Source organism: Hyperolius riggenbachi, chromosome 7, assembly GCF_040937935.1.
Source record: "Hyperolius riggenbachi isolate aHypRig1 chromosome 7, aHypRig1.pri, whole genome shotgun sequence".
NCBI lineage: Eukaryota > Metazoa > Chordata > Amphibia > Anura > Hyperoliidae > Hyperolius > Hyperolius riggenbachi.
The window spans coordinates 143,427,637-143,443,064 of NC_090652.1; the positions used below are offsets into that span (position 1 = coordinate 143,427,637).

Sequence of the window (15,428 nt, forward strand, 5' to 3'; positions counted from 1 at the left end):
AGTTTAGTAAATAATGTTAAATACAAATACTGGGCAAAACTTTAGTTTTTTTCTTAGTTATGTCTGCATTTACGGAGAAAGCCAACAAGGGGGTGATATAAAATCGCTGGCTGACGAATCTTTTTTGTGTTACATTATGGTAACTTGTCTTCTTGAGTTTAGAGGCAAAATGTGGCCTTTTTGGCTGCATACTAATTAGCAGATTTTGCAAAATTATGAGAATTTCTGTTAGAAGAAAATTTGATGTGAAATTTAATTTAGGACTAGCTGATCCACTTGAGACCTTTTTTCATATAAGGGGTTTGTAGTAAGAATGGTTTAGGGCTCATTCATTTTATGTGCGGTGTGGTGCAGTATATCGCACATAGTACACATGAGCTCTATTTCCACTCAATGTAACCAATTAGTTAAACAATAAAGGCGACAAGAAAAGCACGTAGACAGATACAGGTGTAAAGGCTGGTCTTCCCTAGACCAGCCCTTTACACCTGTATCTGTCTCTGTGTGGGGATGCAATATAGTGTGGTAACTGCAGTTGATGGTGCCCGGATTCTTTTTGCTTTTCTTGTCGATTTGGTGACTCTAACCATCCGGAGGCACATTTAACTAACCACCAACCCCCACCCAATGTGCCATCAGCAACTAGTGCCGATTCTTCCATTCATCTAATCGATTTTAAACAATAAAGGCGTTACTTCTCAATTGAAACCAGGATTGTGGTTCGGGGAAGGTCTGAAATCTTTTGACTTGGGGAAACATTACATCACCAAGTAGCCTTTGGAATAGGGTGATGGGTAAGGAGGAGTGCTGAAAAAAGTAGATGTTGCCAGGAGTGTCAAATATAGTGTGATGAAGTTCCAGGGCCCAAGCTTATCACACTATCCAAAACTGTAAAAATGCAAACTAAACAAAAACAAAATATGAATACGGATTTTATAAGACATGTTTATTATTTGTCCAGATGCGTAGATAATTTGCATGCCGCGATTTTCAGTGTATTTAGAAGTGTACTTAGGAACACTTTGCAAGTACCTCTTCATACAAGTACTCAGCAGGCTTGTTCTCCAGTCTTTTTTACTGATATTGTTTACTGAACAATATCACTTATCTAATTCTTATTATGGTTTGCTACTAATATCCCTGGGCCATCATAGCAGACATCACTGCACAGGAGCTCAATTCAGAGGCTGGTCGCAGTCTCTCTGGACATTCTTCTGTATTCTGATTAGGGTGGGGTTTCCTTTCTGAATCATTGGTTACCATGCTTCACAGGATGCAAAAAATCTGGAAAGAAAAAGTATAATGTAATTAAACGTTTTGGTTCCGTATGCATTATGCAGGTCCGCCGTGTGCGCGCCGCTCCCGCCGCTGTTTCCGTCGGGATCCCGTGCTGGGTGATTGGGGAAGAAGACCGAACGGTCCTCTACCCAATCGCAGTGCCTGGAATGAATGGACGTGACCACGAACAGCGGCTACGTCCATTCACAAAAACAGAAAATGTAACAATTAAATAAAGTGTAGTAAAAAAAAAAAGTGAACACTTCCTATAACGTGTTCACTAGCGCCATCTTGTGGCCAAAAAGTATATTACACCTACAAAATACATAAATTTTCAAGTATATACACATCATTCATAAAATTACACTTCCATCCCTCCCTCCCCCCCCCCCCCCCCCCCCCAAAAAAAAACACTTGTAAAAAAAAATCAGCTTAAAAAAATAAATAGTTGCCTTAGGGACTCAGCTTTTTTATTCTATATTTTATAGGGGGAAATTAATTTTAATTTATTACATAGGGGCTTGTAATTATGGCCAGAAAAAAAAAACAGAACAGAAAAATAACACTTATATTTCAAAATAATATACTGTCGTCATACATTGTGATAGGGACATAATTTAATTTAAGTTTAATAATCGGGACAACTGGGCAAATAAAATGTGTTTGTTTATCCACAGGAGAATGTTTAATTTTAAAACTATAATGACTGAAAACAGAAAAAAAAGAAAAAATCATTATTGCTCAGTTTTTCTCATTAAAATGCATTTAGAATAAAAAAATTCTTAGCAAAATGTACTATCCACAGAAAGCCTAATTGGTGGCGGAAAAAACGAGGTATAGATCATTTTATTGTGATAAGTAGTAATAAAGTTATTAGGGAATAAAAGGGAGGAGCACTGACAACTGAAAATTGCTCTGGTCCGTTAGGATAAAAACCCTTGGGGGTGAACTGGTTAATAGACTGCCATTGAGCAGAGACAATAAAACATTTATTTACTTTGTTAATGTTTAAATATAAAATAAAACCACGCATCTCATGCTCGGAGGGCGGAGCTCCGCCCCGCCTTCAGTCTCCGAGCGGCTATTGCCGCTCGGGAGACTATTAGACGGCGATCACGCCGTCTATTTACTAGGTGCAGCGCTGCGATGAGCAGCAGCGCTGCACTGGGGACAGCCGTGTGACACGGCTGTCCCCATGGGGGACAAGAGAGCGATCGGCTCTCATAGGCAGATGCCTATGACAGCCGATCGCCATAATTGGCTGGCTGTGGGGAGGGAGGGAGGGAGGGAAAAAAAATTAAAGAAACAGGGGTTTTTAAAGAAAAAAAACAAACAATAATATTTATTTAAAAAAATAAACATGGGGGAGCGATCAGACCCCACCAACAGAGAGCTCTGTTGGTGGGGAGAAAAGGGTGGGGGGGGGGAATCACTTCTGTGCTGAGTTGTGCGGCCCTGCAGCTTGGCCTTAAAGCTGCAGTGGCCAATTTTGCTAAAAATGGCCTGGTCACTAGGGGGGTTTAGCCCTGCAGTCCTCAAGTGGTTAAAGAAAAACATTTCTTTGTTACAGTTGATACAAATCCCACAATAAATCTGCAGTGTTTCTACTTACTGCTTTCATGGAAGCAGACATACTGTTAACATCCTGTGCTTTCAAATGAGCTTATCTGCCGTGGCAGTCAGCTGACATAGGAATAGATCAAATTACAACTTGCGGTTAGATACAGATGAGGGGGAATTAGACAGGCTGAACTCTCTAAATACATACAGGGTTCATTTCTCTATGTTTTCCTTCTGTCCTGTGCAAGAGTTCAGGTCCACTTTAACCGCATTTGAGGAAACAATCTACACTGTGACATATCGTGGTTGGTCCTTTGAAATCTTGGAACTGTGATACATGCAGACATTTGCTATACTCCCATAATTCCTCCTGGCAGCATTTTTTTAAGATGTGCATAATTACCAGTAAAATATACATATCTTTAATGCGACCTCAGTAATTATTGCTGGTTTTGAATTGAGTCTTGTTGCTCCTACTTAATTTTCCCTTATGCTAGATACACACTATGAGATTTTCAGTCAGATTTCGATTGATTTCCGTCTGTTTTCCGGTGACCTCTATCAGAAATCGATCAAAAAATAAATCAGAAATCAGATCGGACATGTTGGAAATAATCGATCTGACAATAAATCTGCCATAAAATCTCATAGTGTGTACCTAGCATTAGGCTGCCACCTACCTCTATAGTTGTTCTTTGTTTTCGCATCCATACGCCACGGATGTCTAAAAGCTTTTAAACACAAAACTACTTCCACCTACAGAGGACATCAATAGGCATTTTTGTGTCTCCATACTCCCGTGCTATGGACATTTAAAAGGCATTAAGTACGAAGGTTTGGTTCAATGCCAACTTCCTACTTTACTTGAAATGATGGATGGATGCTATTTAGTAAGCCAGTACCTCTTCAGTAGGAGTTCTTGGGCAAGATTTCCTAACACTGCTACTGCCTACTGAGTGCGCTGTAGTGGCTGTCTCACAAGTGATTTTAGTCAGACAGGAATAAAGCGCTATACTAATATTGTAATTATTATTATAATAATTATTAAGTGTGCAAATAATTCTAAACATATGCAGAAATTTGCAAATGTTACTGCAAAGCTATGCAACTTGAATATGGACCAGTGAAATACTTTTACTGCAAGGTTTGATCAGTCCATTTTACAATAGATTTTCATAAGTAGTATAGTAATGTATCATAATTAGCATTAACTTCTCAATCATCTCAAATGTATCAGTACCTCAGTAACAATCCTACTGACTAATGTGGACTTTAGCACATGTAGATTTGGATAAGACATATAATAAACACAATACAAACATAAATGCCGCTGGTGTGTAGCTTTTGTCTAAGGGCCCATTCAGATCACAAATGCGGATGGCCATGCGTGCGGAACGCGTGCAGACCGTAAAGCGTACGAACGCACGCCATCCGCGTTTGTGTGCGTTGCGTGGCTGATCCCATCACTAAAAAGTGAATGGGACAGCCACGCGTTATGACAAAATCTGCGTGCAGCATGCGTTCCCGGACCGCACAGGTCCGGAACGCATGCAGTGTGAACATCAGACAGTGCACTCTATGCACTGTCTGATGTCGTGCGTGTCGGCCTCCTGCACGCATTTCCAAAACGCGGCTGGAAACGCGTGCAGTCTGAACGGGCCCTAAGGGTTAATATTATCTACTATACTGCAATCAGTGGTTTGGCTGGATCACTAATTCTCAATATAATCCCAGGGTAAGTTGACACATAAGGTATATATTGAAGTATCAGTTAATCAACTAAAGAGCTACAAAGTGACCATATAGGCATATTTTATGCATGCTTAGAGCGTACCTGAAGTTCATATAGTACTAGCCTGAATTCAGTTTGGTTTCCTGAGAAGTAAATAGAAGCCAAAAAAGCTGAGAAATAGTGAGATCAGGTCGATAATGAAGTTTAAGTGCTGGAAAGTTCAAACGGTCATTACTTCTTTTTGTTTTTGTTTTTTCAATCAGAAAAAAAAGATTTGTCAGCTGCTGTTCAGAATGAAGAATCCTAAAATGAAGCCTTTAAATGGAATATATAAATATGAGACTCAGTTCTGAGTTTCATTTACTTTAGTGGTAAACAGAGAATTAAAAATTCTATTTGTTTATTTTCACTCCAGTCCTTTTAGTTTTTTTTCACTCCTTTTCTCTTTAAAATCAGATTAAGTACACCAACAGTTTAAACTAGAATTCCAGCAAAACATTTGTTTTTGATGTAGGGTTATAAGAGTACAGCCTCTGACAGATTTTGTTGTTGTCTGTTCCACCTTTGGAGAGAATCTATCTCTTCTTGACATTGCAAGAATGGGAGAGAAATTTGGAACAAACTCAGTCATCTGGAGTGCATAACAAACATCTTTTATCTTTTTCAAATAATGTAAAAAAATACATAATAAAGTTATTCCTTTGAAAAAGCGCATAAGTAATTTCTGTCCTAGTTCTTGTCAAAGACATTATAATTACATCATAATTAGAGACTGTATATTTCTATACTTAATATGACATTCTCAGCATCACTGCATCTTTTCAAAAGAAAAAATGCTTCTTTAAAAATAGTAAACTTGGTTGGATAACAGAGAAAAGCAGGACACAGTTTACAGCATACATGTCAAACTTTGGCCCAAGGGCCAAATATGTTCTGCATAGCTGTTTCCCAATCCCCACTTTGCATTTTGTTTGGCCCACTCTAGACCACTAGGGAAGTTATACTGGAGGTGAAGCCCTATATCACCAAGGGAGTTATATGGGGAGGAAGGGGGAAGCACTAGATACAGACTAAACTCTCTAATACATACAGGGTGCATTTTTTCTATATTATCTTTCTGTCCTGTGCTCTGGCCAGGGCTCCTCAATGGTCCACTGTTGGACCATTTTCATTGGTCCAGACAGTGGACCAATGGGGAGTCCCAACGGGAGCTTCAAAGATGCTTTGCCGGGGCTCCGAGATACAGTAGTTACAGTGAGAGATACACTGTAATTACAGCATCAGCACTTGTGGCAAGAGACAGCGTATGAACAGCAGTGGTATGTAAATTGATTGGGGTGACAGCGCAACTGCAGAGGGGGCTTTAAGATACTAGCATGTCACCATAGTAAGTAAAGTAAAATCTGTTACATTTTTTTCTTAGCATAATAGACATGGCAGTCTTTTGTTTTAGAATACAAATAAAATCAAGAATTTAAATACATGTTATGATTTACTTGATTTTTGTGTTATTTACCTTATTTAGTTTTGTAATTACAAAGTAGGGAACATCACACATTGAGACTTCAATTTTTTTTCTTAGATCCTGTCCTGCACTTATCTCCATAGCAAACAAGAAACGTTGAATATTGGTCCAAAAGATTCATCCTCTGTATGAATATGAACACAGAGAAACCTGTATTCGGTATTACTACTTGGGTATATCCCATTCCTTGTGACAAACCATACATAGGGGACTTCCTATACCTTAAAAAGACACTGAAGCGGAAAAAAAATTATGATATAATGATTTGTATGTGTAGTACAGCTAAGAAATAAAGCATTAGGAGCAGAGACATAAGTTTAATATTGTTTTCAGTACAGGAAGAGTAAAGAAACTCCAGTTGTTATCTATGCAAATTGCTATTCACCTCCACAACTTTCAAAGTCGCAGAGAGCTTTGTGTTCTGAAGGCTGTTATCTTAACAGTATTGTTTTCTCTTTTGCACAGAACAGTTCAGGACAGGTCAAAAGCTCACTGCCTGTTCTGTAAAAAACATTTAAAATGCTGAGTAATGTATAAACTACAAATATTAGAGAATGATGCAATGTTATAAAAAAAAGCTGTATAACTGAAAATAAAAATATGAGAATATTTTTTTTGCTACTAATGTTCTAGTAATTATCTGTACTACACATCCAATTCATTATATCATAATTTGTTTTTCGTAACTTGTTAATTTTGTTTTTTAGTAATTTGTTAGCTACAACGGCAAAAGCAAGACGTTTTTCTAATTACAGATATTGCCAGTAAAACTAGTGGGTGGAGCTACAGAAATAAATATTTAACCCTATTCATTCATGAGCTCTTAATTTAATAATACAAACAAAACTGTAACATTTTCATTTTTAAAAAGATGATAATAAAAAAATACATAAAAAATACATTAAAGGCAATATAGAATGTCCTTATGACTACAAGCTGGATCGGCTGAATATAGTTATAAATGCTGCTTTTTCTCAGAAAATATTTTGGGAGGTTTTTCCTGCTGTGTCCTATGCTCACTGAAGAGTAGTTTCTTTAAAAATGCCTTACAATGTTTCTTCAGCCTTAATTAAAATAACTCCATGCCTTCTATTCTTTCCATTCACAGCTATAATAATCATCCTTTTATGCCCGGTCCTCCAGTAATTGGTGTGGCCTGTAGTAATTGGCTTGATCTGGGTTTCACTGTAATTTGTTTCACGTGTGGTGCATCACAGTTGACCGTGGGAAGAGAAGGTGATGGACAATTCTGTTTCCCGAGTAATCTACTGTAGATTTCAGCCCTTAGAGGTATTTTCCCCTGCAGGAAGTGTCTTATGAACATTGCAGTGATCAAAATGCTTTAAACATAAACGAGATACAGAATGAAGTTGTGTTAGCACTGTTTCTTACTCATATCTACCTATAGACAGTGGGAAAAAAAAGCTGGAAAAAAGAAAAAAGCAGGTCAGTTTACTTAAGACTTGAACTCAAATTTTATCCAGATACATTTAAAGAGAAACTCTGACCAAGAATTGAACTGTATCACAATCAGTAGCTGATACCCCTTTTACATGTGAAATCTATTCCTTTTCACAAACAGACCATCAGGGGCGCTGTATGGCTGATATTGTGTCGAAACCCCTCCCACAAAGAAATTCTGAGTATGTACTCTTAGCAGCTTTCTGTCTGTGAACTTTGCTGCATTGTGGGAAATAGCTGTTTGCAGCTGTTTCCAAGTGCCAAAAAAGCATGCAGCAGCTACATCACCTGCCCACAGTAAAAATGTCACCATGTAATAAATGTCAGAATGTAAATGAGGGTTTAAAAAGATTTTACAATGGGCAAACACTGACTAAATCATTTATACATAATTATTGTGAAAATGAAGGCCTTTTTCTATTACATTATTGTCACTGGAGTTCCTTTTAAAATGTTTTGTCACTTCTTAGGGGTTCTTGGGGTTAATAGATCTACTGCAGGTAACCAATAGAAGGGCAGTGTAAAAAAACAGGTCTAATGATGGATTTTCCTTTTATTAACCAATAGTGGGTGAAGAGGATTATGTGGAGAGATTCTCTATAATGTTAGTTTCCCTAATAAGGAAGTACCAAACTATGCTATCAAACTGCATTACTAGAGCAACATTACAAAAAGTGAGGAATTTCCACGTCAGTGAATAAAAGCTGAATAACAACTGGTTAGTGATGTTAGCTACGAGTACCTAGCTTCTCGTAATAACATTTTTAAATTAGATAGCACTGCCTGCAGCAGAACTTACCTATGCCGTCACCTATAGCTGATGAGTTCTACTTGCGGTCCTCATAACGCCACTACTTGCTTCTTCCAACCCTGAAGGAAGAAGTAGTGGTGTAACGTGGACTTTGAGTGAAATGCTTTGACTATAGGCAGTGGTATAGGTAAGTTACCCCCCCCCCCCCCCCCCCCCCCCACACACACACACACACAGAAAATACTGTCTAATTTACATTTCTAATACTCGTAGCTAGCTACATACTCATAGCTAATCTTGGTAAGATCATAACTATTGGTATACTGACCAGATGAGGTCTCAGTGAACTTTTTAACTCACCCCATTGCAGCTGAAAAAGCATCTGCACAGTCAAGCAATTCTCAATCCCCACTCTGTAAAATTCCTGATTGAGTGGATTCTGGAGTGGATTGCTAACATCTTTTTCCACAAGTGATGAGAAAAATGATCAGTGTTTGCTGTACCCTAAATATTTTGAAGACAGGAAAGTTTTTACAAAAATGTAAACCGACCACTAAATGCATTAGACTCAATAGTGAAGGCATGCTCAAAGTATTCTTTTTTTTTTGGGGGGGGGGGGGGGGGGGAGTAGAGAGTGTCTAGTTAGCTTAAAATCAGTTAGAGGAACCCCTACCAACTATGGACATGACATATTCTAAATTCACATGTAGACACTAGTACCAAACAAGGTGCAATGCGTTGAGGTTGAGTTGGAATGGTGCTATTGACATAGCTTTACTGAGGTAATAGCTACACCCCCCTCCCACCGCAAAGAAAAGAAAAAGAAAAAACTCGAAATAGAAAAAAGGCAGGTATGTTCATGCTACTGCCTAAGCAACCCAACCTCCTATTACTCCCTCTCAAAAACTACGGACACAAAGAAAGTAAAAACCCTTACACCAACTTAGGCCCTACTAGTGTACAAGTGTTTTTGTACTAGCGTTTTGCAAAGCGATTTTCCTGTGATTTTTCACTCTACTGGAAAGTGGTACAGGAGAGATTCCTTTATAAAGATATATACTTTGTATGTAGGAAAGAGCTGACATACTTGTGAAATCAGGCCTGATTTAATAATACCATGGTGTGTAGTACTGACCTGCAATTGGGAAAAAAACAAGTTTCTACAGTGGTACGTCAGGGATACACCATGTATCTACGCTATATATATATATATATATATATATATATATATATATATATATATACACACATATATATATATATATGGTTTTTATTAATTAGTGAGAAAAAAAACTCAAAACCTACATGGCCCTGTGTGAAAAAGAAATTGCCCCCTGAACCTAATAACTGGTTGGGCCACCCTTAGCAGCAATAACTGCAATCAAGCGTTTGCGATAACTTGCAACAAGTCTTTTACAGCGCTCTGGAGGAATTTTGGCCCACTCATCTTTGCAGAATTGTTGTAATTCAGCTTTATTTGAGGGTTTTCTAGCATGAACCACCTTTTTAAGATCATGCCACAACATCTCAATAGGATTCAGGTCAGGACTTTGACTAGGCCACTCCAAAGTCTTCATTTTGTTTTTCTTCAGCCATTCAGAGGTGGATTTGCTGGTGTGTTTTGGGTCATTGTCCTGCTGCAGCACCCAAGATCGCTTCAGCTTGAGTTGACGAACAGATGGCTGGACATTCTCCTTCAGGATTTTTTGGTAGACAGTAGAATTCATGGTTCCATCTATCACAGCAAGCCTTCCAGGTCCTGAAGCAGCAAAACAACACCAGACCATCACACTACCACCACCATATTTTACTGTTGGTATGATGTTCTTTTGCTGAAATGCTGTGTTACTTCTACGCCAGATGTAATGGGACACGCACCTTCCAAAAAGTTCAACCTTTGTCTCGTCGGTCCACAAGGTATTTTCCCAAAAGTCTTGGCAATCATTGAGATGTTTTTTTTTAGCAAAATTGAGACGAGTCTTAATGTTCTTTTTGCTTAAAAGTGGTTTGCGCCTTGGATATCTGGCATGCAGGCCGTTTTTGCCCAGTCTCTTTCTTATGGTGGAGTCGTGAACACTGACCTTAATTGAGGCAAGTGAGGCCTGCAGCTCTTTAGATGTTGTCCTGGGGTCTTTTGCGGCCTCTCGGATGAGTTTTCTCCGCGCTCTTGGGGTAATTTTGGTCGGCTGGCCACTCCTGGGAAGGTTCTTCACTGTTCCATGTTTTTGCCATTTGTGGATAATGGCTCTCACTGTGGTTCGCTGGAGTCCCAAAGCTTTAGAAATGGCTTTATAACCTTTACCAGACTGATAGATCTCAATTACAGTACTTTTGTTCTCATTTGTTCCTGAATTTCTTTGGATCATGGCATGATGTCTAGCTTTTGAGGTGCTTTTGGTCTACTTCTCTGTGTCAGATATCGCCTATTTAAAGGGAATGTCCAAGCAAAATAAAAAAAATGAGTTTCACTTACCTGGGGCTTCTACTAGCCCAATGCAGCCATCCTGTGCCATCCTAGTCACTCACTGCTGCTCCAGTCCCCCGCTAGCAGCTTGCTGACCTCGGAGGTCGGCGGGACGCATTGCGTACATTTTTACGCATTCCCGCTAGTGCAGGAACATTAACACATACATTTTTACGCATTACTGGTCCAATGCGTAAAAATTTACGCATTGGACCAGTAACGCGTAAAAATGTATGTGTTAATGTTCCTGCACTAGCGGAAATGCGTAAAAATGTACGCAAGGTGTCCAGCCGACCTCTGAGGTCGGCAAGCTGCTAGCGGGGGACTGGAGCAGCAGTTAGTGACTACGAGGGCACAGGATGGCTGCATGGGGCTTGTAGAAGCCCCAGGTAAGTGAAACTCATTTTTTTATTTTGCTTGAACCTTCCCTTTAAGTGATTTCTTGATTGAAACATGTGTGGCAGTAATTAGGCCTGGGGCTGACTACAGAAATTGAACTCAGGTGTGATAAACCACAGTTATTTTTTAACAAGGGGGGGCAATCACTTTTTCACACAGGGCCATGTAGGTTTTGAGTTTTTTTTCTCACTAAATAATAAAAACCATCATTTAAAACTGCATTTCGTGTTCAATTATGATATCTTTGACTAATAGTTAACGGTTTTTGATGAGCAGAAACATTTAAGTGTGACAAACATGCAAAAGAATATGAAATCAGGAAGGGGGCAAATAGTTTTTTACACCACTGTATATATATATATATATATATATATATATATATATATATATATATATATATATATATATATATATATATATATATATATATATATATATATATATATGTATATGGCATAGGGATAACCATAGCAGGGATAGCAGCTGCTATGGTGCCCATAGCCACTAGGGGGGGCCTCCAGTCCTGGCTGCCTCGCGTATTGGCTGGGACAGACATACACACATGCAGTGGCATAGCAATAGGTGGTGCAGAGGTAGCAACCGCATCGTGGCCCTTGGGCCAGAGGGGCCCTGAAGGGTGCACCCTCTATCACAGTATTAGCTCTCTATTGCTCCTGTGCTGGTAATAATCACTTCTATAGATGCTTTGAGTAGTAGTAATCCTTAACACACTGTTCCCCATCCCCTTCTTGCATTGCTTATACTGTGGTTGTCCTTGACAGGTTTCGGTATGGCATATGAATTTTTATGTATAGAGTGCTTTGGGGGCCCCATGTAAAACTTGCACCGGGGCCCATAGCTCCTTAGCTACGCCGTTGCACACATGCATGATCTCTGGGGCCCTTGCCACAGTCTATTCTGGCTAAAAGAAGCTTTCCTTAACCTTGGCTTGCATGGGGAGAACGGGTTGCAACATGGAGCGTGGCGGAATGGAATAAGCCCTGCCCACTTTTGGGAGGAAGCCCGTACCACTTTCAGGAGGAAGCCCAGCCCCAGATGAACAGGGTACGGAACATTGCTGGGGCTGAAATAAGCCTCACCCCTTTCTTGGAGTAAGGTCCGCCCCCGCCAGGAATAAAAGAGTGTAGAAGAGACGGCCGTGGCCGGAAGTGGGGATGGCTGAAGTAACCCCTGTCCCCTGCTAAGAGGAAGTCCTACTCAACACCTGTGGGCTGGAAAACTTGTAATTATAAGGTTTTTTTTATTATTTTCTTTTTGCCTTCCTGCCACCGGAATTCTCAGTTTTCTATTTCACCCCCCCAGTGACCTCTAGGACCCCCAGTGACTTTTTCCACCCCCACACCCCCAGTTACCTCTCCCACCCTCTCCAGCACCCACAGTGACCTCTTGCACCAACCACAGTGTAATCTCACATTACCTCCAGGACCCCCAGTGACCTCTTCAACCCCCTCCAGCACACACCAGTGACCTCTCCCACCCCTTCACCCCCCTTAAGCACCCCTAGTAACTTCTATCAACCCCTCCAGTATCTACCAGTTACTTTTCCACCCCCAATGGCCTTTTCCAAACCCCAGCACCCCCAGTGACCTCTATCACCCCCTCCAGCACCCACCAGGGACATTTCCCACCCCATCTTTTCCAGTGATCTTTTATACCACCTCCAGCACTCACCAAGGGCCTCTCCTCATCAGCACCAGTGAACTTTTCCACCCCTAGCACCCCCAGTGATCTCTTCCACACCCTTAGTGACCTATCCCACCCCATCACCTCCATTGACTTCGTCCACCCCCCAGCTCCCCCAGTGACCTCTTTCATCACCCCCAGCACCCACAGTGACCTCTATAACCCCCTACACCACCCACCAGTACCCACCAAGGATCTCTTCCCCATCACCACCAGTGACCTCTCCCACCCCCATCACCACTAGTGACCTTTTCCATCGGCCAGCACCCCAGTGATCTATATCACCCCCTCCAGCACCCACCAATGACCACTCCCATCCCCATCACCACTATTGACCTCTCCCACCCCATCACCACCAGTGAACTGTTCCAACCCCCAGCACCCCCCATGGACCTCCATGACACCCTCCAGCACCTACCAGTGGTCTCTCCCACCCCTATAACCACTAGTGATCTCTTCCACCCCCCAGCACCCCACAGTGACCACTATCATCCCCTACAATACCCACAGTGCTTTTTCAACCCCCAAGTACTATCCACTGTGATCTTCCCCACCAGTATCCAGTGTGATCTTCCCCACCTCACCCACCAGTAACATCCACTGTGTTATTATATACAGTACATATTATTCGTCTTTGCATATTCCAGCTAGATTAGATTGAGGCCTACACTGTACAGACGTATCGCTAAGTGTTCTGTTGCTATGCAAAGGGGGGGGGGGGGAGGGAGTGGCGCAAGAGTGATGTTACATACATGGCATAAAAAAAATTGATATGGGCCCCAGTCATTTCTAGCTACGCCCATGTTCATTATTATATTTAAAATGTCTCTCAGATTGCAGAAACCTATCAGATCTTAGGAACTGGTGACAGAAAAACATGATATCAGCAGTAAAACAAAAAAACAATTTTAGATAGAAAGACTTCAAAAAAAAAGCCAGGATAGAGATCTGAAAAAAAAAATGTAATTTGTAATATTTTATATTTTCTCAATTAAACTTAGAAGAAAAACTTTAGAGAGAAGGAATATTAGAAGTAAACCTCATAAATAATTAAAACAAGAATGACACTATGCATTCCTTTTTAATGTTCTGTAAACTGTTGCAGAGAAACTAATGCAAACAAATTGCTAATACATCTACGATATTCTCATACTGCAAGTAGTAGTATATTGCAGTGTGTGCAATATATACCTGACTAACATAAAAAAGATAAAAATTATTTAATACTATATCTAATACGTAGTTAAAAAAAAACCCTCACTCCTATATTTCCTCAGGTCTTATGCTGGGAATACACAGTACATTTTTTAGCCATTTAGATGGCTCGATTGATAATTTCCGACATGTCCGATCTCCCACCCGATCAATTAAGTGCTCGATTTTGCATAGGGAACAATGGAAAAATATAAGGAAAATGAATGGAAGATAAGAGAATCGGGCGCGAAATCGAGCGGCAAAAACGTACCGTGTATACCCAGCATTAGATAGCTAAATCTACCACAATAATTGTGTATGTGAAGAACCTGTAAACAGTTTTGCTTGCCATTACTGTGCTTACGCATCTTCTACTGCATCCTTACTATGGCTTTCTTCAATATCCTCAAAAAGCAACAAATGCCCAGCACACAATACAGTACTTACAGTTATGCCCCATTTGTTCTAAAGGATCAATTTCTCTGAATAATGTGCTAATTCAGCTCAACATCAACTCCATCTGCTAACGTTACATCCCATGACACTGGTTCAAGTTGTTACATTATTGTACCATTTTTCCAGTGAAGGTGAACCATCTTTGCTGAACAAATGTTATACTATCATGGGAAGACCTTATGTCCTTGTGAGAGCCATAGATTAAAAGATTCACCTGCAAATACCATGGATTGACCTTGATTACATGGTGCACAGTGATCTAATTTTAGTGTCACTATGCCATGCACTCTGCTAGTTCTGCCTAGTGTTAGCTTTCCAAATCCATTTCTTTATCATTTTTGTATTGTGCTGGATACAGAAACATTTAGACATTCAAAGTCAAACCAAAACGATGCAATGCTGTAGCCGAAAAAATATAACTGAAACATTTTGAATAATGTAAAATTTCATACTGTTAATCTATTCAAAATTTCCAATGCATAAAGTCTTACTGTTAAAGAGAACCCGAGGTGGGTTTTACAAATCCTAATTGCATACAGAGGCTGGGTCTGTATGTAATGCCCAGCCTCTGTTGCTATATTATATCCCCCCAGGGCCCCCCTGCGCTGTGCTGTGCACCCCAAAGTAAACCGCCGTGCTAGCGACATGCAGCGTGTCGCCAGCAGGCTGTTTACATGTACTCTGTCACTCTCCGCCGCTCCCCCGCCTCCTCTATATTGCCGCTACCTGCCCGCGACCTTTCCCTCCAATCACCGGGGGGATGCCAGCGGGGCGCAGCGTCATGTAGGAGGTGGGGAAGCGGCAACAGTGACAGCGTACATGTAAACAGCCTGCTGGCAACATGCTGCATGTCTCTAGCATGGCGGTTTACTTTGGGGGGCACAGCAGAGCGCAGGGGGTCCTG

At 40.6% G+C, this 15,428-nt stretch overlaps 1 protein-coding gene and 1 long non-coding RNA gene across 2 annotated transcripts in view; one reads left to right on the forward strand and one right to left on the reverse strand.

Annotated features, from left to right (window-relative positions):
• The window catches only part of SHISA9 (shisa family member 9), a 628,900-nt gene that overhangs the window by 291,545 nt on the left and 321,927 nt on the right, over positions 1–15,428 (forward strand). The window lies entirely within an intron of this gene.
• On the reverse strand, positions 7,009–14,659 carry LOC137524629 (uncharacterized). Its single transcript, XR_011022745.1, has 3 exons — positions 14,516–14,659; positions 8,668–8,811; positions 7,009–7,520 (listed from the first exon to the last, which is right to left on the reverse strand). It is a non-coding gene; the product is annotated as an uncharacterized lncRNA (long non-coding RNA).